Source organism: Ochotona princeps, chromosome 8, assembly GCF_030435755.1.
Source record: "Ochotona princeps isolate mOchPri1 chromosome 8, mOchPri1.hap1, whole genome shotgun sequence".
NCBI classification, from domain to species: domain Eukaryota; kingdom Metazoa; phylum Chordata; class Mammalia; order Lagomorpha; family Ochotonidae; genus Ochotona; species Ochotona princeps.
The window spans coordinates 6,619,842-6,643,176 of NC_080839.1; positions in this window are offsets into that span (position 1 = coordinate 6,619,842).

Below are 23,335 nucleotides of genomic sequence, written 5' to 3' on the forward strand. Positions count from 1 at the left end.
GGGTTTCTGTTTTTCCTTTTTTGAAACCCAGGTGCACATGAAAGTTAGTGCCAGGACACACACTTGTGTAGCTTGGCTCATGTGCAGGTTTTCCTGTCTAATGTCATTAGACTGGCTACATTCAGACAACCACAGTCCAGGAACAGAATTCAGTAAACGCTATCCGTCCAACAGGGGAAAAAGGAAGGAACTTGCCTAAGTAGCCAGTATGTGCTCGGTCGCACCATAACCTTCAACTTGACATCAACACAAACATTGAAAGGAAGCACCGCCATTTTCTACTTTGGATTAAATGACTCATTCAGCTGCTCAGTCCTGGCATATGGTTCAGACAGACGTGTATATCAGACGCTGTGGGGAAACAGAAGCTTGCTACTACTCTTCCTCTTTCTTTGTAAAAGGAGTTTTTGAAAATGGAAGCATTTGTTCTTTCTAACTCCAACAGAAAATTGTCTTCAGTAGTGAACTTAAATTATCTGATTTATTAAGACAAAAATTTTACCGGAAAGATATTACTTTCCATTATGCAATTTTCAAGAATGGATGAGGGCTCCACATTGTAGCCTAGTGGCTGAAGTCCTTGCCTTGCATGTGGAAGATCCCATATGAGTGCCAGTTCATATCCTGGCTGCTCTACTGCCTTTGCAGCTGCATGCCTGTGGCCTGGGAAAACAGTAGAGAATGACCCAAAGCCTTAGGACCCTGCATTCACATAGGAGACCTGGAAGAATCTCCTGGCTCCTGGCTTCAGATTGGCTCAGCTCTGGCCATTGTGGCCACCCGAAGTGGGAACCAGTGGATCAAAGATCTTTTTCTGTGTCTCTCCTTCTCTCTGTAAATCTGATTTTCCAATAAAAATAAATAAATCTTAAAAAATAGAAATACAAATCTGGGGTCTGATTTTGGAATTCTTTGTGGAGATAAATTTAGATCCCTAACTGGTATGCATGATAAACTAGAAAGAAGACACTTCCTATCACTAATTTTGACACTTGGCTTTAATCAGTGTGCCGGCAAAAGCTGTGTAAACTCTAACAAGTCACATGGTCATCTAGGGTAACTCTTTGTTCCCAGTTCACCATTGAACACAGAGTATCACTCTAGATATATCTTGACTAGCTCCTGAGTGATTATACCTGTGTGTCTTATCTGCCTTATCCAACCTCACTCTTTTTGTCTTTCACCTGGATTTGCCATAGCAACCTGAAGCTCCATAATATTTGAAATGACAGTGTGTGTATTCTTCTCCATTCTCACCACAGACTTGAGATGCATCCCATGTTCTCAATATATACCCTAAGAGATAAACGGAGCAGCTGTTCTGATCCCTCCCTTTCAGTTATTTTTCATATATCTTCTCAGTGGCCATCCATTCTCAGCAACCCACATACTCTGTCATCTTTCACTGAAGCTCCGGTAACATATCATTTTTTTTTTTTTTGCCATTTATTTCATTTCATTCAAACTCATGTTTCTGCAATATTGTTTTTAAAAAGATATATTTATCTTTTTTGGAATGGCAGATTTACAGATAAAAGGAGAGACAGAGAAGAAAGAGCTTCCATCTGCTGGCTCTTTTCCCAACTAGCCTCAATAGCTATTCGCAGAACTAAGCTGATCCGAAACCAAGAACCAGAAAATTCTTCTGGGGCTCCCACAAGCATGTAGAGTTCCAAAGCTTCTGACTATCCTTCAGCACTATCCCAGCCTACAAGTAAGGAGCTGGGTGGGAAGTTTGGGAGGTAGGAAACGAACCAGTGCTCATATAAGATGCTGGTATTTACATGTCAAGGATTTAGCCGATTGAGCTATTGCACTAGACCCTCATTTACAGTTTCTTCCTTAAAGTGTGAAAATGTATACATTGTTCCAATTTTTAAATTGCATGAAAGTTTTTTATTGTTGAAATAACGGAGGCTTGGGCCTGGCACCATGGTGTACCATGCTAATTTTCTGCCTGTGGTACCAGCAGCCCTATAGGAGCCAGTTCATGCCCTGCTGCTAAACTTTCAATGCAGTTTCCTGCTGAAGGCCTAGGAAAACAGTGGAACATGGCTCAAGTCCTTGGGCCCCAGCACCTATGTGAGTGACCCAAAGGAGGCTCCTAACTCACGACTCCTAACTTCAGCTCAGCACAGCTCTGAGTATTACATTCATTTGCGGACTAAACCAATGAATGTAAGATCTCTCTCTCTGTCATTCTCTCTGTTTCTACCTAATAAAACATTAAATAAATCACCTAGTGACACTCTGCATGAACCTTTAAAAATATGACCCGCACTGCTCTGTTTGCCTTAATTTCTCACTATTTAATGTATATTCCTTACACTTTGCCTCTCTGTTGCCGCATGCATTGTTCTCATTGACATAAAAGCCTTTGTTCCTTTTTCTTGTTGTCCCCTCCTATTCCTTTTTCACAGTAAACAACGCCATTGGTCCATCTGAGATGTGTCTCTTGCCTAATGTAATATTTTTTACATTTTCTAGTATTTTGCACACCATATTATAAGACTCCTCACATCAATTCTAAGGCTGACCTACATTGGACATTTCCTTTCTCTAGCAACAGATGGAAGAACCATATTAAGAGATTCAACTAAGCGCCTTGAGCAGAAGTGGTGGGGTCACTTGTAGTACATAAGCACATTTAGCTGCTCACTTCCTCTGTTAGAGTTATTAAGGAACCTAGGGTACACATAGGCTACCCTGTTGTATCCCTGACTTGTGTGACTCTACAAAACAAAGCTTTCAGGCAACTCATGATGAACCAGCAACATGGTTTATGCTCATAATGCATGCTCTGTTTTGGTTTTCAGTAGATAATAAACAGAAGTTCCAAACACAGAAGCCTGAAACAGCCACAGTTAATAACTATCTATGAACTGTGTACCTTCTCGGAAGGTCTGCTCTCAGCTGGGACCCCTCTGACTGAGGAGGTACTGCAGTTCTCCTTCCCAACCCTTTTCCTCACGGTCTGTGTGAACTTCATAAATGATTTCCTCATGGTTACAGGATCCTGCCGTAGTAAAAGCAAAGGTTCCCAGTCTTTTTAGAAACTATATCTGAGTCAGACATTAAGCATAATAATGAAGACACCACTGAGACACTTTCATCCCATGTCCGAGAGCTTGGTTTTGCGATGTAGCTATACTTCCAAGTCCAGGGGATGGTTCAAGTAGTTGGGTTTCAGTCTCTTGGCTCAGCTTTGACTGTTACAAATGTGTAGTGGTGAGTTAGCAGGTAGGTTCTTCTCTCTGTCTCTCTGTCCTTCAAATCAATCAACTATTTTTTTTTTAAACAGAATACTGGAACCAGTGCATTGATTAAAGATAATCACAAGGCCAGCCTAGATTCAAACGAGTTCTATGCATACTGGGGAGCTTCTTCATGAACACAGAAACAAAACAGGAAATACATACCCTCTTTGGAGATTAGCTACTATATTGTATTAAGCCACTGAGATTTGGGGTAATTTGCTGGTACAACTAATATCATCCAAATCAGTCTAATGTGTCTACTTGCTTATTTTCTTTGGACAACTTTGCAGATTATGCATGTTTAAGAGATTCATGAATGTCTATTATATTTGCTTGTATATACAGTCTTCCCAAAATGGTTAGAGCATAGTCAGCAATGTACTAAAAACTTCCTGAACAAATTAGTGAAGGCTCACTTATGCCAAAAAGGAAAATTTGACTTGAGGAAAAGAAATGACAGTCAGAACATAATGTCTGTGTAATAAAGAAAAGTAATACTATTCATAATGTCTATTTACTAGGATGCTACTTATAGGTAAAATAGTTTCATATAATATTTAATCTCTTATCTCTTCATACTTTCTATAGGATCTAAAAAATTTGAATTATTAATATAATTTTGCAAATCAAATATTTGAGTCACAGACAGGTGGAGAGGACTATGTGAGGAGCTGTAGGTATTAGGACAGTGGCTGGGAACGCATGACTTTATTCACATGTGGCTGCAGTATTCATTGAAACTTGGGAAAAGCGAAAGAGAAAATAGAATCAATGAGATGAATACATAGGGGAACTGAAGGCCAAGACGAAGATCTTCAAGAAGGAAAAACATACACAGAGGAAGAGAGTTTTGTGATTTTTCGACAAAAATATGAATGGGTAATAAATATTATGGAGAATTCAATTAACTGAAATGGTTAAATCTGTTCAGGAACAGTGCACAAAAACAAAAACACACTTAGAGGAAGTAGTCCAGATATGTCTTTGTCTATGTTCGAAGTTCAGGTAACATAGATTGTGAATCTTCTCTACTAAATTAAACACTAAGGACCGTTGAATATGTCTTAAAGGGAATAATTCATACAATTAAAAAGTAATGTTTTATCAAGAAAGATCTCAAGTTTCATTTATAGGTATATTCACTTTGCTTTTTATTTTATTGTGTTTTGAAATGGCATACTGTAGAATACTTATATTCCTCCAGCACAGGCAATTGTGTTAATAAATGTGAGATGGTCTATGGCCAGGAGAGCTCCCACAACAAGAGCTTACCAAGGGAGCACACTAGAACCAGCAACTCTTCGTCCAGTGCTCTCTGCTGATAAAGCTTGACTCCAGGCCAGCTGGCAATAAGAAGGTCTTAAGATACCCAGCTCCGTTTTCACAGAGCAAGCAAGAACAAATCGGGCTGAGCAATAATAAATTGACTATTGACATCAAATGATGTAAGTAGATGAACAGGAACTAGCTAAAGGTTTTTGAGAACGATCAGTCAGTCTGGTTTCTGAGTAATTTGGTTAAAATGAAAGATACAGGAGAAACATTGTATGTGTTCACTATCCTATTAGAATAGTCACTATTTTTTTTTTCTTGGAACTATAATGAAATACTTGAAGCAACTACATTTTAAACAGAAAGGTTTATTTAACACAGTTTGGGAGATTCAAGACCAAGACCCAAAGGCCACACTGGTTTGATCTCTGTGAGAGTGATAGTCTGTAATGGCAGAACACTTGCAGAAACAGAAAAGCAGATGTTGAGCCAGTAAAGAGAAACTGGGACCAGATTCAGGCTTTTAAAATCCACTCTTGAGAACTAATTGCTCTTTCCGCCTCCTGCCCAACTTCCTCTTGCTCCCCTTCTTATTCTTCTCCTTCTCTTTTTTCCTTCTTTTCCTCCTCCTTCTTTTTTTCTCCTTTGCAGAGAGAAGGAGAAACAGAGAGATTAATCTTAAATTCACTAATTCACTCCTGAAGTGGCCACAGTGGCAAAGCTGAGCCCATCTGAAGCCAGGGGCAGGAGCTTCTTCCTTGTCTCCTTCACTATTGCAGGGTCCCAAGGCTTTGGGCCTTTCTGTACTAGTTTCCCAAGCCACAAGCAAGAAGCTAGAAGGGAGCTGGAGCAACCACGCCATGAACTGGTGCCCATATGGTAACCTGGAATGTGCAAGGTGAGGATTTAACCACTGAGTCATTGTGCCTCATGAGTCACAAGAACTAACTCCTAAGGAAAATGACCAAATGAAGCTTTGTTAACTCCTACCTCCTCAAATTTTCAACATCTCCTAATAGCTTTAGTCTACAAGCAGAATATAAAGTGCAGACCTTCAGGAGATGCCCAAAGTAATGTCTAAATTACAGCTGCATATGCTTGCGAGTATGTGTCTATTACACATACACCCATATATGTGTCTGTGAACACACCTGGTATTTTGTAGTTGTGAAGAAATATTTTAAAAAGTGTAATATTAGGTATAAGTTTTTTGTTTTATTATTCCTTTTTCCTTAACTCACTGTATGTTACTAATAACTATCTTTTAATTTGTAGTACATGGCTAGAGAATCATGTTCAGTCAACTCAACTTGCCTCCAACTTTCCAAGGGTATTATAGTGGAAAGTGCATCAAAATGAGAAAAACCCCAACTTCTGCCCAAGTGTGCATCAAGGTCAGATATGACCATTTTGAAAAGGAAATATGAAGACAAACCAACACAGATGAGACTTTTCAGAAAATAACTTTATTAAAATACCATTTATGTATAAAACTAGGCACCTGGTAATACAGCCCAGCAGTTGTCAGTACATGGCACATCTATCACCCATCTTGGAGAAGACTACTTAGATCCTTAGGTCCATCTGCATTGTGAGGGAAGAAGGAACCAGGATATCAATTCCATTTTTCTTTTTCCATTGTCTTCAGAACCTACAAAAATTAGAGCTCTTTTCTTTCCAATGCAGATTCCTTTTGTTAATGACTGTGGGTGAAGTGAGCAAACAGGTAGGGTGGAAACAAGCTGTTGGTAAACCACTTAAGCTCACATCAGTTCTGTCCCATAACATTCAGTAATTTAAAATCATAGAAAAATATTCTAATGGAGCAATTGGAATGTTACAGTTTGTGTTTGCCAGCCTCATTTGACGCTGGTGGAAGGATGTGGTGAAAGAAAAAAGCACCAGCAAGACCATATCAGTTTTCCTGGGCAAAAGTCAGTGTGGAGGATGAAGTGCAAACTAGCCTCTAATGAAAGGAATGAGAGACTATTAAAAAAAGTGTCAGACATAGAAGAGAATTAACGTTCTCAAGGAAGAGCCACAAGTAAAATCCAGGATTGGAGAATTGGAGTCAAGATAATTGGCATTCACAAGATTAAAGTAGGAAGAGCAGAAGTTGGTGAGAGCTCTTCAGAACCAAGTGAATTGGAGATAGCAAAGGACTTGAAAACATTTGTCAAAAATGGAGTTGAAAGAAGTTTATTATTTTCATGCTATGCATTTCCATGAGCTTTCTGAAGATCTCGTACTTGTAATGATAAATTGAAGGATTGTAGTAGAGAATTGGAGATGTGAGCTGGACCAAACGAGATCCATGTTATTTTTAAACTAATCAGAAAAGTTGTTGAAAACGAGTGTGACAGAGACAATTACTCTTTTCCAATGTTGCAGGCTCTTTTGCACATTTTCTAGGATCTTTTAGTTACATGGGTTCACACAGCTGGTGATGCAGGAGCCTTGACTGCAAGTGGTGCATGACACATCCTTGGAGAAGCACTTAGAATTCCATACAAGGTCTCCCGGATAGTCCTTTGCGTAGCAATGGTCCAGGAGGGAGTCTCACAAGACATAAACAATGGGGACATGAACCAGCACTCCTCTATGGGACACAGGCTCTCCAGGCAACACTTGTCCCTAAAAGATTAGAATTTAGCTAAAGATGATCATTAAAATTATCTGGGAGATTATTGATTAAAATCGATGTTTTGGGATGAACATTTGACACAGCTAATAAGATAGCTGTTGCGATGCTCGATGCCCGTATTGGAATGGCAGGACTCAGATCTAGGCGGCATTAGAAATTCCAGCTTATTTATGAACTTCTGTTGTTCATCCCTTAGTATCCATGAGTGATCAGTTTTGCACCCCAGTGGATACCAAAATTAATTACGCTATGCTATTTGCATAGAATTTGTGCATATCATCTTACATACTTGAAATCACCTCTAGGTGATTCATAATCCCTAATCCAAAGAAAATACTATGTAAGTACCTGTTATAGTTTATTGTTTGAGGATTCATAACAGCAAAGAAAACCTCTATACATGTCCAGTACAAAGATAGCAATTGTAAGCCTAACTGTAGTTTTGTGGTAGGATTGTTTGCTTGCTTGTTTGCTTATATTTGAAAAGCTGAATGACAGAGAGACACAGGGAGAGACAGATCTTCCATGTGCAATATCTCCCAAAATGCCCACAGCAGTCAGAGATGAACCAGTTTTTAGTCCAAATCCAGGAAACAGGTGCTCCACCCAGGCCTTCCACACAGGTGCAGGGATCAAGTACTTGGGCAGCATCTGGCCCCTTGCCTCCCCAGGCCCATTAGGAGAGAGGTGGAAGCAGAGCAGCTGAAAATCAAATCAGGTCCCTGATAAAGGATCCCAGCTTCACACGCTGGTGCTCGGCTGTGCCAGCTCTGCCCAGCCATCTCTTCTTTCCACAAATGGTTGAATCTGTTGGTGTGAACCCCGAGACAGAAGACGACGAAATGAACCACCAAGTAGGAGGTATAAGCCACAGACGTGGTCCCTAGTTCTGGGCCTGAAAGTTCAAGATCAAAGCTTTGGCAGTTTCCTTTTTCTGAAGATGGCAGGGAAGGACCCCTTTCTTTGATTTGCAAAAGCCCTGTGCCTCTTCACATCATTTTGGCTCTATGCTTTTCTGGTCTCCACCTATGTTTTACCCTTTTTACAGTAACAATCATATAGTATTAATGTCTGTCTTAATGATCCCTCTTGAACTTGATCATCATCTTCTGATGTTCTGAGATTTAAGACCCATCGCATGAATTTGGGGCAGACAATTTAGCACTTGGTAATTGATTTTAATCAAGTCATCTTGATACATCACCATGATGTTCATGATCAGATTGGTGAAAAGGAAAGCATAATTATGAAATTTATGTAAAGTTTCCATATATTTAATAGTTAAAATTAAATATCCCTGGAATGGTAAAACCACAAGCGCAGGCATGGGGAACAAGGAATGAAGGCAGCATTGGCCTGACCATAATACAAACAAAGATTGTATTTATAAACCATAACACAAGCAACACAGTATATCTTTTACAAAGATAGCTTAAAATTATTTGTACTAAAATTGATACAACTATCCAAAAATATAAGTACTTGTCCTCTTCAAATTCATATATTTGTTATTATTTACCTTGAATTATCATTGTGTTTGATGTGGCCATTTCTTTGGAAGCATACTTATTAACATGGTCCTAACTGTACTTATTGGAAATTGTTACATGCATCCAATTTTGAAAGTGAATATATGGCAGTTTTGAATAATTCAAAATCACTGCAGGCATAATTCTTGTCTTCAGTTGCAGTGGCTTTAGTAATTCCTGCACATAGCAGTGGGTTTTAAATAAACTAAGTAACATAACACTGTTGAGACAGAAATTGAGTTCACTGATTCCTGAAATTCTTGTGTTGGGCAAACAGTGAAACAGAATTGCAAAGTATAATATTTTCATTTGATAAGTGAAAATTTTACTTTGTCCACAAATAGATTATTGAATGAATATCTTGAAAACGTAAATATATTAATTTAATAATTATATTCATGTCCAACATCAAGACAATAGAAATTATCACCTGTTATTACTGAATACTTTCTAAGAGGGAGGGGCAATAAAACCACAATCCCCTTCCTGTGGCAAATGCTCTTGTACACCTAGCTGAGGTTCCTGGAATAGAGGCAACAGGATGACCCACTTCTGAGCAGTCAACATGTATGCACACAAACCCCACACAATGATGATGTTAGCATTCATGGACATGAAGATATTGAAGTTGCAGAAATGTATAGTTGTTTTCTGAAAACAGAACGTGGTGGAAATTTCCCTCACAGATCAGCACGAAGGTTTATTGAGAAGCAGTAGGCAGAGTGAACACAACCGTGTTTGTGGTAACGATTTTCAGTGCGATTGTTGAATGCATAGAAACTTATGGAAATATGTAAGTGTTCTTTTAGCAGCAAAAGAGAAATAATAAACGTTGAACTCTTTATGGCCTGGCTGAAGACAGAGGAAATGTTTGGTGGAATGGGAGATTTGTTGCCCAAAGTCCCTTAAAAGGAACACTAGTCCACAACATCGCCTCTTCAAAGTAAATTAGCTACAGCAACGGCAGAGACCTGGGAAGCTCTCATGTGCCTCTTGCACTTTGTAAATTCTTACATAGCTCTCAGCATGTCCAAAGCTCAGAGAGGTCATTGGATTTAAAAGAATAATAATAAAATAAAACCACCACCAACAAAAAAGTGTTATGTTACCCAGTGTTTCACGTTTTTAATTAAAAATTAATACAACTTTTCCCCAACCAGAAAAGCCACACATCTTTTAAAATCCACATTCTTTGGAAAACAGCTGGGAAATGAAGACATTTCATATTCCTCAGGATTGCATCACTGTGTTCTCATTGTTTGTAAAGAACAACAGACGATGTTCATTTTAATTAATAGGTCTGGGTCAAACTAATAGGACATGATTGAAATAATGCTAGCTTGAAGCTGTATTAATGGGGATTATTAATGGTGATACATTTTATAGTAAATCGAATTTTCTCTAAGATTCTCTCAATTCTGTCTTCAAAAATCCTTCTCTTTTGAAGACAGACTTGCTCTCATAATCAAAATATACTGTGTAATAAGATGCCTTGTCCCCCTTTGTTCAAAAGAACTTCATTTTTGCCTCTGATGCATTACTAATGTAACAGAAAGAAACTACCAGATAAAAATGGAAGAGTAAAACACCATGAAACATTCTTTCTCATGTTAACAAAGTACAACAATGATAAGCTGTTCAACTCTGGAAACGTAGTTGAAGATTCCAGAGCAGGCATGGTGGCAAAGACTGAAGCTGGCGCCACTGATACCAGCATCTCATATTGAGGTGCCAGGTTTAGCTCCAGCTGCTCTGCTTCTGATCCACATCCCTGCTAATGCACCTGGGAACGCAACAGCAAGTCCGGGCACTCAGCCATGTCATATAGGAGGGAGACATGAATAGAAATTCTGAAACCAAGTTTGAGCCTGGCCCAAACCCAACTGCTTTGGCTATTGGAGAAGTAAACCGGCAATGGGAGATTTGTTTTCTCTCTTGTTCTCCCCCTCTCTCCACCAGACTTTCAACTATATAAAATAAAACCTTTTCTCAAAACAGGAAAAAAATCAGAAAGTCATATTATTAATAGGGATATTCCTATAAATCACAAAGTGTGTAATTGAAGCCATAAGCTCCTTTTCATGAATAGCTCCTGAAAGGTCATCATGACTTATTTCACTTGTGGAATTCAAGGACACATAATAGTCAGAGAAAGAAAGTTATGGAGTAAGGAGAAAACTTCAGGAATATTCAAAATCCTCTGCAGGGTAAGTACATAAAAGAACTGAAGGAAACAGCCAGGCTAACAGACAGCTCAAAATCCAGTGAGATGACGGAAATTTTGCAAAGGACAAAGCTGGACATTGTTCTAGAGTATAAGCAGTTTAATCAAAACTTCCGAAATCTGGGCAAAGACATTCCTCTCAGGATTTCTGATGATAGGTAATACAGCACTCTGCTGCTAGGTGAGAGTAGCAGCACTGGCTTGGTCTGAACAGGTGCGTGAGACTAAAGGTTTAAAGCCAAACAGAGGATGTCTTTGATAGAGGATTCAAATAGCCCTGCCCGAGTGCTGGCCACTTATCTTAATTTCTATGTTTCACAATGTTCAGGCTGATGTTAAGCAGTGAAAGTTGGTTGAGAAAACATAATAAAAGAATGGAGGTCAATGGTTTGTTAGCTTGTTTATTGTTAGTTTTTTTTAATATATTATTTTACATGAAACTGTTTTGTAGGAATAAATGGTCCATTCTTCTTTCCCCCTTCACCCGTTTTCTTCTGTGTTACCACAATGGTTCAGTCCTTCAGCACGAGTTACAAGTTTGACTTTCTGGTACTTACACGTATCATGACTTATGTATAGGCAAATTGGAAGATCTAGTATAGTAATATAAAGCTACATTTATAAATTTCATTGAGAGTTCTATTCTTATTAGGGGGGAGAAACTCACACTGCATTTTATCTTTACTACCCAGCACGCTGGTCTCCCTTACAGACATATATCCTCTATATCTAGATAGATATCTAGGTAGATGTGTAGGTAGATACATAGATATCTACATATTGTGAATTGCGCTACTATATGCAGAGAGTTGTATGTCTCTCTCTTGAATGCAGATTTCATTTTCTCTGGAAATATTACCAGGAGTGGGGTGGTTGGTGGTTTGGCAGATTAATCCTGAGTTACCTGAGAACTCTCCATGTTGACTGCATAGCGGCTTTACTAGTTTGCATCCTTCCCACCAACAGTGGATTAAAGCACCTTTCTCCCCACATCCTAAGCAGCAGTTGGTATGTTGATTTCTGCATGTAATGCTTTTCTCACTAGAATCTGGTGAAATCTCACTGTGGGTTTTGTTTGCATTCTCCTGACAGCTAGGGAACCTGTGCATCTTTTTTCTGCCTATTAGGTCTTTGAGTTTTGTCTTTTGGAAAATATCTGTTCATGTCATTTGGCCATTTCTTAACTGGTTAGCTTCTTTTTGCTGTTCTTAGGCTTCTGGGGTTTCCTTATAAATGCTGGATATTGGTTCTCTCTTTGTTGTGTAATTTGTGACTAGTTTCTTCCATTATGCTGATTATTTCATCATTTTATTGACTGCTTCCCTTGCACAACATAAGCTTCTTAACTTGATGTAATTCTCTTTATTTGTTTTTGCTTTAATTGTCTGTGCTTTTGGGGTGTCTTCTAAGAAGTCTCTGTCTAGGCTGATGTCTTACAAAATGTTGCACTAGTAATTTGATACTGTGGGTCATGGGTCTACATCCTTGAGCTATTTAGAGGTGAGTTTTGTATAAAATGAATAGTGCAAGATTTGCTTTTCTTATCTCTGCAGACATATACCCAATTTTTAAAGAATCTTTTGTTTAAAACACTATCTTTGCTCCCTGGGCTGATTCCAGCTTGTTTGTCAAAAGTTAGTCGTGCCTTACTGTTCCACTGGTCATGAAGTCTGTCTTGTTATTGTTGTTGTTGATACCAGGAGCTTTGATTGTCACTGCTCTCCAGTATACCTTGAAGTCCAGCATTGTTATATTGCCATGTTTGTTTTTCTTCTTTAAGATTGCCTTAGCTATTCAGTGTCTCTTGCATGAATTTTTAGCATCTTTGTTCTTTGTAGAAAAATACCATTGGATTTTTTTTTAATCACATTGAATCTCTAGATGGCTTTTGCAATGTGGACATTTTGACATAGTTGATTCTGCCAATCCAAGAGCATGGCATATTTTTCTATGGCTTGATGTCTTCTAATTATTTCTTTAGTGTTTTGTAGTTTTCATTGTAGGAATCCTTCACATACTTGGTTATGTTAATTCCAAGATATTTGAATGCTTCAAAAAGTCAGCAGAAGTAATGGACTGCGTGTCTCTCCAATTCACATGTTCTGTAGTCAGACATGGCTTGATCTTTCCAGTTAGGTCACCTTATTTGCTGCAGGATCTTGGACAGTTAACTCAAGTTTTGATATTGTTTCCTTAGCCTTTAAGTGGCACTTGTTTCCAAACAAGATTTGAGATTCTTAGGAAAATGCCCGACAATTTCCTCCTTTAAGCAATTGCTAACCACAAAAATGCAAGAATTTGATCAGAGAAAAGCCTGATGCAAGGTTTTGTGTAATATAAAACAAACTTAAGTGGAACTTGAGAAGACTATTCTAAAGATGCATAAAGGATATTTGTTCCAATGTCTTCTTGCTTTGAATGGTATACAGAAAAAAAATGAAACATTATAGCTTGGATGAAAAGCCAATTTGTATCTATATGCAACCCACACAAAAAAGTGTAAAATAATCTTATGAGACAACGCTTCGTTTTGACATGTTTGCTCTTTTCTTTTTTCTGAAAGGGAACACTTAGATATTTGAGCGCCAGTATGAACTTAGTAACTGAGTGGCGAAGTTAATTTTCTGGTAAGTGCTGTTAGCACTGAGCATATCATTCACACAGAAGGAGAGGCATATTCAAGCTGATACACACAGAATGCAAACATCTAAGTTATACATTGCCCTGGTATAGCATGGCTTGTCTCTATATGAGCCCAGATGTTCCATGAGTCTATTTGTAGAAAAACAAACCAGTCAATATTGTGTGTCATACTTAGTGTGCTAACTTTCTGGGCAATTCGGACAGCTGGTCTTCATTGGGAGGGTGTGGACATGCTGTGTCTTCCTAATGAAATTTGGGGATTTAGATAACGTTTTCACATATCTCCCTCCCATCTAGAACTGCATTAATATGCAGCAACCTCCATCAATACTAGCACATTATTGGACCTTGCCTCATAAAATCTTTATCACCTACATATGATGGGTCACACGTGGTTTTCAGCCCTTGGGATAAAATCATGCAAAATGTAGGATGCATAGTGTTTATGCTTTTGTGCAAAAAAAATAGGCCTTGCTCAGTTACACAAGGAGGACAAGGCCTGATGAACGTAAGTTTCCCCAAGGAAGGAACACACAGTGATGAGACAGAGTCGGCTGTCAAGACATTTCTGCAGAGTGAAAGAAGAAAAACAGTTCTCCCACAAATGTCACTTGGCAATCGCTCCAGGCAAACACAGATGCCCTCTTCCAAGGTTATGGGTGCTGGATTCTCTTCCCTGCCAGCTATGCAGTGAAAGCTGATGAAGACTGAGTTCCCTGGCCTTCATCATGCACACCCCTCCCACCCACCCCGCAGCACACACATACACAAGTTTCTCAGAGGAACTCCTGACAAAAGTCCACAGTTTCAATGAGATTAAAAAAATCATCATAATGCTTTCTGTAATCCAGAACCTCCCCCTGCATTCTACATGTGTGTTCACATTCTTGTAATCCAAGTGCTATTTTTCATCCCCTTTGCACCAAAGAAAATGTTGAGGAACAGAGAAATGTAGTTAACTTGTGAAAGTCACACATTCAGTGAGAGATACTCAAAATTTCAACCAAGGCAGCGTGGCTTCAGGGCTTGAGGTTTGCTTTTGATGTGATGAGTTTAGAAGTCATCACTATCACCCTGTTCAGTATTTTCCTCTTAGCCCTTCTTTACTATACATTTATATTCTTCCCAGACAAGAGTCTAAATACGCAAGTTTTGTCTTTTTGCAGAAAGAACTGAGAGGCTCATCACAGAGACCCGCATCCTACCTGCAAGGCACACATTTATTTTTGTTTTGTTTTGTTTCCCCTTCTAGAAGTTTAAAGGCCTGCTGGACGAAACTGTCTCATGAATTGTCAATGTTCAGCAGCTTTAAATTCCAGAAAACAGTAGTGATTCACTGTTGGTTTCTCTAAATTGTAGTATATGAAATTGTTTAATTTCTTATCTCTTCCACTAAACCATAAACTGTTAGACAACACAGTGTATGTCTTGAGTAATAATTATCCCCAATATATCCTGCAGTGTATAATCTTATTCCCACGACACTTGCAAAATGAAGAAATGCATAATGATAGTACGGCTCCAAACCTATATGCAAAGATATATCCTTAATTGGTTTTTAACTTTTTAACAGTGAAGTTCATTTTCTGCAGAAAGCAAAGTACAATTAAGAACCAAAATGTCTTTACTGGACTGTCAATGTCACTAACAGGAAATTAAGAGGACAAAAATAATTGTTGCTTTGAACTCTTCCAATGGAAAAACCTTTATTTAGAGCCTCTGCTAAAATAATTATCTTTTTTATAAACATGTATTTGATCCCCTCCACTCTTGCACAAGTTATTCCTGTGTTTGGTGCTCTGTTTTGACTCCAAGCTACCTTCTGGGTCCCCATCTGTCAATAGCAAAGTGTTACAGTTATGACTTCCCCTCAGTCAAATCTGCTAGTTTTCTCATACTCAGTTGCTATAGCACTTCAGCCTCCCTCTCAAGATCCTTGTTTTTAATACTGCACATTTTCCCTACTATTCATTTACTTACACCCTTTCACAGATTTGTGTCGACATGCTACCGACTTTGACACTTGACAGTTTTCTGAAGCTTTTGCTAAGTAAATTGAAAATCGGGCTACTACAACAGTAATTCAGCCTGTATCTCTCTATGATGCACATTGGGTTCACATCATCTGAAGTCCATTGTACTCAATGCTTCGCTGAAGATCCATCTCTGTTTGGCATGGACTTGTCATTTTGTCGACAACTGTCAGTGGTAGATCTTTTGATTATATACATTACTGTTGAAGAAGATATCTGCAAAGTATCTAATTAATAAGGGACTTAAGTCCAAAATATATAAAGAATTCATAATTCTATAATTAAAATAACACATTATAAAGTTGCAATAGGATTTGACCACACGTAAAAATATCCAGTTGTACTTCACAATATATTCAACATTATATATTCCTCCTTAGAAAAATGTAAACTAAAATTACAATCTATACTTTCACATTGGCTTGAATAGCTATAACCAAAAAGAATGAAATTGCTGTCAAGAGTGTAGAGAAATTGAAATCCTATTATATGGCTGGTGGAATTGTAGAATTCCACAATAACTAGAGAAACAACTTCAGTTCTTTGGAAAAAATTAAACATAAGTTTACCAGAAGACTTAGTAACTATATATAGTTGCTAATTCCTCTGGTAACCTATATATATATATATATATATATATATATATATATATATATATATATATATATATGTATATGTATATATATACATTCATATATATACATTCATATATATATGAATGTATATATATACATATATACACATATATACATATATACACACATATATATGTATATATATACATTCCCATATGAAATGAATGCCTGTCCACACAGAAGTTTATACACTATAAGGTTCTTAGTAGAATTATTCATACAGTGGAGAAGTGAAAAATCCACCAATTGGCAAATGAATGAACAAAATATGCCAAACCATCAATGTGTTAATCTTACATAAAAAAAGAATGAAGTACTGATAGATGCTACAACATGGATGAATCTTGAAAACATGTGATTAATGAAAGGAGACAGGAACACAAGTCATGTTTGTGTCATTAGACGTAGAGATGGGATGTTTAGAATAGGCAAATCCTTATAAAAAGGCCACAGTTTAGCGTCTGTCAGAGGCTAGGAGTAAAGTGAGTAGGTGCACGTGCAATGTATTTAGAGACTGTGCAAATTTTCTAAACTTCTACTTCGGTGATAGTTATACAACTCTGCAACTCTGAAAAAAACAGATTGCATGATCAAAATAAATGTATTTTATGGTGTGGGAATTAGATTCCAATATATTCTTTTAAAAGAATACATGCTCAAAACTCCACTTCTCATTGGTTGGCGTTGGTTCAAGGATCGTATAAATTCATGAAAAAATGTTGAAAGGGTAAAATGATTTCCTACATGTTAGTATCAATGAGTGTGTGTGGTGCTGATTATCATGTTTGTAATGCACCTTACTGCCAATTACCACTGTTACCACTAAGACAGCAGTAATATTATTCTAATACAAATGCTGAAAACATTTTCCACCCAGAGCTGTGTAGACTAATGCACCTACATGCATGCATGCCAAATACACACACATTTCTCCTGGGATATTAATAAATTTCATGAAATAATGTAGTTATATTTTCAAATTTACAAATCTTAGGAGAACCTATAAAATATCTTATTAATGATTTGAATTCAAAATAGCACCAAAAGGGAAGATTCAGATTAAAAAAAATAGTCTTTTTTTTCAACTTCTGAATCATTTCTTACTGTCTGTAGATCTTGGTTTGGTTTCTGAATTTATCACCTAAAATTTTGTGCTTGTGATATTAGACTTAGGGGCCAATGAATAGCATTTCTCTGTCTTACTGTTTGTCAGAACTTATGCTAGCTGATTTTGCTAGCAGAATATTCCCACTAAAATAATAAGGTCTCAAGAGATAACAAATAGCAGGTGCTTTATTTATGGTATCATGTGGACTACCCAAAGTATGCATGAATTTCTGGGTGTATGCCTTGTGTATGTGTGTGTGTGTGTGTTTGCATTCATATCACCAGATGATTTAAAACTTAATTTCAAACTGTTAAATTACATAGGAAGATGATAGTATATATTGAGACAGTAATTCCCTTCATAATGAAGAGGTGAAACCAGCGTATTTAATTTGAGAATCACATTTTAGTGCACGAAACCTGGTTTCTATTGACTCAGTAGATTCTTGTCATATCTAATTTATAGTGGTAGAGTTTTGAGGATCCAAATATATATAAATGTGTAAGTCTCATGTATAATTGGAAAGCATATATAAAAATAATTTGACACTTAAATTTATACTTAAGAAATGGTACACTTTGCTGCAATCAATTTTTCATTATGCTGCTAAGATCAATAGCTACAAATAAGATATAAAAACTCTATTATTGATGGGGCACGTGTCAGTATAAAATGTGCAGTTTTCTATAGCTTTTCAGGGGTAGAAAATTATATTATGCAGTTTCCAATGATATTCGTATTGCTCTGTGGAGAATGCCTATTAAAATCAATATGCAGTAAGTCAACATGAGGATATTTTATAACATTGAGAAAGACCAGAATACATACATAAAAGACTCTTTTTATTTTTTTTAATATTATCTCAGGTTCTTTTCTCAGGGATTGGCTTGAATTGTCAACATAATGGAGATCGATGATTTTTTTTTTTTAACCACTGGAATAGCTGTGCAATTCGGTCATTGCTAAATCTGATTATTCCAGAAAGCTCCCAGACCTTGTGACATTTGCTAAATAAAATCTTTCCTCTCACTGACACCATTAGAAACTCGTTCCATTGATGAAGACTCTCTGTTTGATGGAAGAGTGTGAAGTTGCTGCAGATGGTATATCTTTGGACTACAAAGAAACATATTACACCTGATATCGGTCATGATATCTTAGGTCCACAATCTGCCATCACCTGTAATGCCATTCATTTAGAAAACCGGTCTGCTCAGCGTGAGGAAGTTAAGAAGGAAGATGTTGTATCAGAAAGCTTCTCAAGTTGATGGTGCTGGCTGAGGACATTCATCTCCTTAAAAAAATAAAAATAAAAAGGATTTGGAGGGGAATGCTCAAATCCACATTCTTTTTTTCCCTGACAAAAGTAATGGCAGAATGTTCCTAGATATTTCATCGCATCACTTCTGCTTCGTTGATAATCCATTTGGCAATAACACACATTTTAATCTATGATAAATGGTGTTTCTCTGGCCTATTTGAAACAGTACCTGTTTTACATTTCTTGTGGCTGAAATACGACTTGTTTAAAACAAACACTTGACAAGGAAATCTGTTTCAAAGAGGTTCATATCCTATTTATAGTCAAATGATATTTATTCATTATCTGGACAAATGTGACACTCTGTGGGGCACCTGAAACCTACTTGTAAAGCAGAGAAGGAAAGAAAATTCACCCAGACAAATTTCTATTTAATTTTGAAATCCATATATTTCTTTTTTTTTTCAGGAACTTAAAGTATATTTACTGCTGTTGTTTCTGGTTATATGAGACATTTCAAGAAGAAGCTTAATAACAAAGGTCTAAAAGATTTACATATCACCAATTTCATAACCTGCTTAAAATAATGTAAGACACAGTGGGAGCAGCCAAGTTCATCAGGACACAGGAGTGCAGGGAACAGGGACTCAGGAAGGTGATGGAGAAGCGATGAGTCAAGCCAAGTGGAGGTGACCCAGTGGAGAATGGAGACAATAGCAAGTGGTCACTAGTTTTGCTCAGTCTTTCTGACCAATATCAGGTGTAATATGTTTCTTTGTAGTCCTGGTTATCTCTGGGTCACTCAACTTAAGGATGAAAGTGACCAGGAAAGCCCAATCTTTCGTGGGTGACTGTGGGATGAGAGCCAGCTCTCTGGTCTTGACTCGTTGGCCCAGTGAGTTGGCTGTGTTGGATGTGTGAGCTGCCTTTGACCGCTGCCTTGTCTTTTGAGTCATTCTGTCGTCACTGCTGTGGCATGGGGAGCATATGTGTCCTGAGGACTGCTTCCTGAGGTTGGCTGTGTGCTAGGCCCCCAACTCATCCTCCTGTCTGTCCCCAACATTCCCCTGCATATGTTACTGAGACCCTGCACTGCCAAATATTAGGGCAGGTTCTGGGGTTTGAAGTTCAGGAGCCATGGTCCTGGTTCAGAGAGCACCTCCTCCACCCCTGACCAACCAACCCTTGGAAGACAACATCTCCAGTTTGGTGGAGTGTCCATATTTCCAAGCAGGTGCTTATGCATCTTACTTAAACTTCCAGGCTGCTCTGATTAGTAGGTTCCCATTCTGTGCCCAAAGAAACTGAGACCTCAGGGACAAAAAGTGACTTGACCTTTGGATGCAAGTGAAGGGATTGTTCTGCCTTATGTTAGGCTGCCTGCTGATTGGGCAGGAACCAAAGGGCTCAAGCTACCCCTGATGTGCCTGCAACAGAAGCCCTTGAGCTGAGGCTCATAGCCCTCTGCCCTGTGGAAAGCCGTATATTTCTAATTTAGAAGATAATTTATTTCCAAGTAAAAGGATTAGAAAGAATCCATGCTGTAAAGAAAAGAAGGGGAATGAATGTTACTATGCATCAGCTAAAGATGAAGATAAAGATGACGATATGAGCCTGTGTGTGTATACAGTGTTCATCATGGCTAAACTGTTGACACTGTAAAAATATGTACAGAGCCATACCCCAGAGTCTTGCTCCCAAAATTTATGTGACCAAGAAGCTTTGAATTTAACAGTGGAATTGCATCAGACATCCATGGCTACTGAAACAAAATAGCACAGACTGATGAGCAAAAGAGATATGCTGTCTTAGAGGCCTGGGTCCAAGATCAGGTGATAGCTCCGCTCTTAGAGTTAAAATCCTATGAGTTAAATAATGACAAGCACATAAAGACATAACAGCAGGAGCATCCCTCCCCACCCCCATCAAAGAACAATTCAACTTAAGAAAAAAATGAATACACCATTAAAATGCCATCCAAAAATGTTGACGAAAGACTAAGATTTTTCAATGATACACAATATGGCCAAAAAGTTCTCAATCAGTAATAAACAGTATGACAACTATGTCTTGTAAATTACACTCAGTATTGTGGGCAATCTAGCCCACTAAAGGATGTTTGCCTCCCATACCTTTCTAACAATGCAATAATAAAACACAGCACCTAGAAATAAGCTATGTGCATACATACACACACACACACACAAGCACATCCCAAATCATCTATTGTTAGTTTGAAGATATGACAATAAATGAGTTTAAATTAGCCAACTTTTGGAGACCATCACTGATGCAACAGGTTATTGGGGAAAGGTGACAGTAAGGCTGTCAAGTGTGCACAGGGACTTAAGAAAATACAAAGATGTACAGCATTGCAGCCTTATGATTCACTTGACCGTAGTTACCCATAAAAGGCTCTATCTGAAAATTCCAACTGTGGCTATCATGTTCACATATGGATTCAGAAGAGTGGGGCAGAGGTGTGCAAGGGAACACAGTTCAGAGCCATCAGAGGAGCCAAGGAGGTGCAAGCATCGTTTCAGCACAGTGAATGAGTTTCCTAAAGGTGCAATGGCATTCAGGAGGGGAAGAATCACTTATATCTCTTTAGACCTGGATAGAGGGAGTCTCAACCCAAAAATGGCTACATTCTATGAACTGCCAAGAATTGCTGAAACTGTGATGAAAACGCTCTCCCCAAGTCTGCCCACCTGAGACCATCGGTGAAGGCAGGCAGGTTAAAGCTGCAGCACTGACTTCCAGTATACACACCAGTTGAAGCTCTGGCTCTCTGCTTCTCATCCAACCCTCTACTGATGTGTATAGGAAAGCAGCAGAGAATGCACACGTTCTCCGGACCCCATTTCTTCGTGGGAGTCCCCACTGAAGCTCTTGGCTCTGGCCGTCCATCGTGGCTATTTGGGGATGTCTTTGTTGCAGGTGATAGTTTAACATGCTATGAGACAAAACTGATCCCTGGAAGAAAATTAATCTTTCATAGAATGAAAGATTGGCCACATAAAAATGAAAGTTGGTCATATAAAAAATAACTAAAAACAGTTTCTTAAAAATCATTTTTATTTTTCTTTGTGAGGCAGAGAAGCAGAGACACACAGGTGATGAGAGTGTCCATCTATTGATTCACTCTTCACAGAGCCACACTAGCTTTGGACCAGAGCTAGAAGCTGTGGACACAACCTCAGCCCCCCATATCCATGCCAGGGATCAAGGTACCTGAGTCATTCCTTACTGCCTCCCAGGGTGTGCAACAGCAGGAAGCTGGAATTTGAAGCGGAGAAAAGACTGCAACAAAAGCATTTGGATAGGATTTCAGTGTGTCAAGTGGTGTCTTAACTGCCAGGACAAACACCCATCCCTGGATGTGATTTTAAAGAAATAGATAATAACTTAGGGGATATATATTAAAATGCTTTTCCCCAACCTTCAAATAACTTCTTCATAGTCACTGACATTAGATATTTCCATGATCATTTTTTATTATGTATCAAACATATTGACACAGAGAATCTTAAACATTATGAAACGACATCCTCATAATAAGTCAAAAAAGCAATGCACCAAAAAGAGAAAAAAAATCACCCAAGGGCTCCCAAAGACTGTAGACTCTTCAAGCCTTTCCCTAGTTGCTAGTTTAGCTAACAAAAAAATAATCCATTGGACCTGATGACTTTGCCTGTGTAGGGATCCCATGTGGGCTCCAGTTCTAATCCCAGCGGCCCCGCTTCCCATCCAGCTCCCTGCTTGTGGCCTGGGAAAGCAGTCAAGGATGGCCCAAAGTTTTGGGACCCTGCACCCACATGGGATACCCGGAAGAAGCTCCTGGCTTCTAGCCTTCAGATCAGCTCAACTCAGGCCATTGCTGTCACTTGGGGAGTGAATCAGCAGATGGAAGATCATCCTCTCTGTCTCTCCTCCTTTTTGTATATCCTATTTTCCAATAAAAATAAAATAAATCTAAAAAATAATTCATTCACAGACAATTTTTGCCTTTACACTTATGTGCTCCCATTGCTGAGTTTAAGCAGAATTATTTCTTATAGCCTAAAGCCTAAAGCACTAACTAGAAAGTAATGTAGAATAGCAATATTTTTAGAGGAGATAAAATGTGTTTAGCCCAAAGAATATAATGGATTGAGACTGGGGTTTTATTTTTTGATCTTTTTCTTTTAAAATATATTACTCCTAATTAAGGAAGCAAATGAATATGAGACAATAATCACTGTTACTGTCTTATCAGGAAGTTAAAGGACATCTACAAATTGGCTCAGACTGTTGCTCAGTTTTCCAATCATCAATCATACAACCACAGACTTTCCAGATGAAAGAGACCGGAGAAATTGTCTCATGCACTTTTTTAATCTCCTCCAGCAAATTGCGAAGAAAACATAAGCTTCCTCCTGTTTACACTAACATTCTGAAACAGATGCTGGTGGATTGAGCATACCCTCTGGAATCAGTACTATTACTAGCAAATTATACACAGATAACTCACTTCAGTACAAGTAGCTAAGATTCCCAGCATTATTCTATAGTCCGAGTTCACTTGCACTGTAGATTTTAACATATTCCATTAAGCTTAATTTTGAACATTTTTGTTTGATTAATTCACAGTTCAATGTTATTAATTGCCCACTATATGCTAGATATCAGGAACAGAAAATAATGAATAATCTACAACCTTAAGGCTCAAGTGGAATATACATTGATG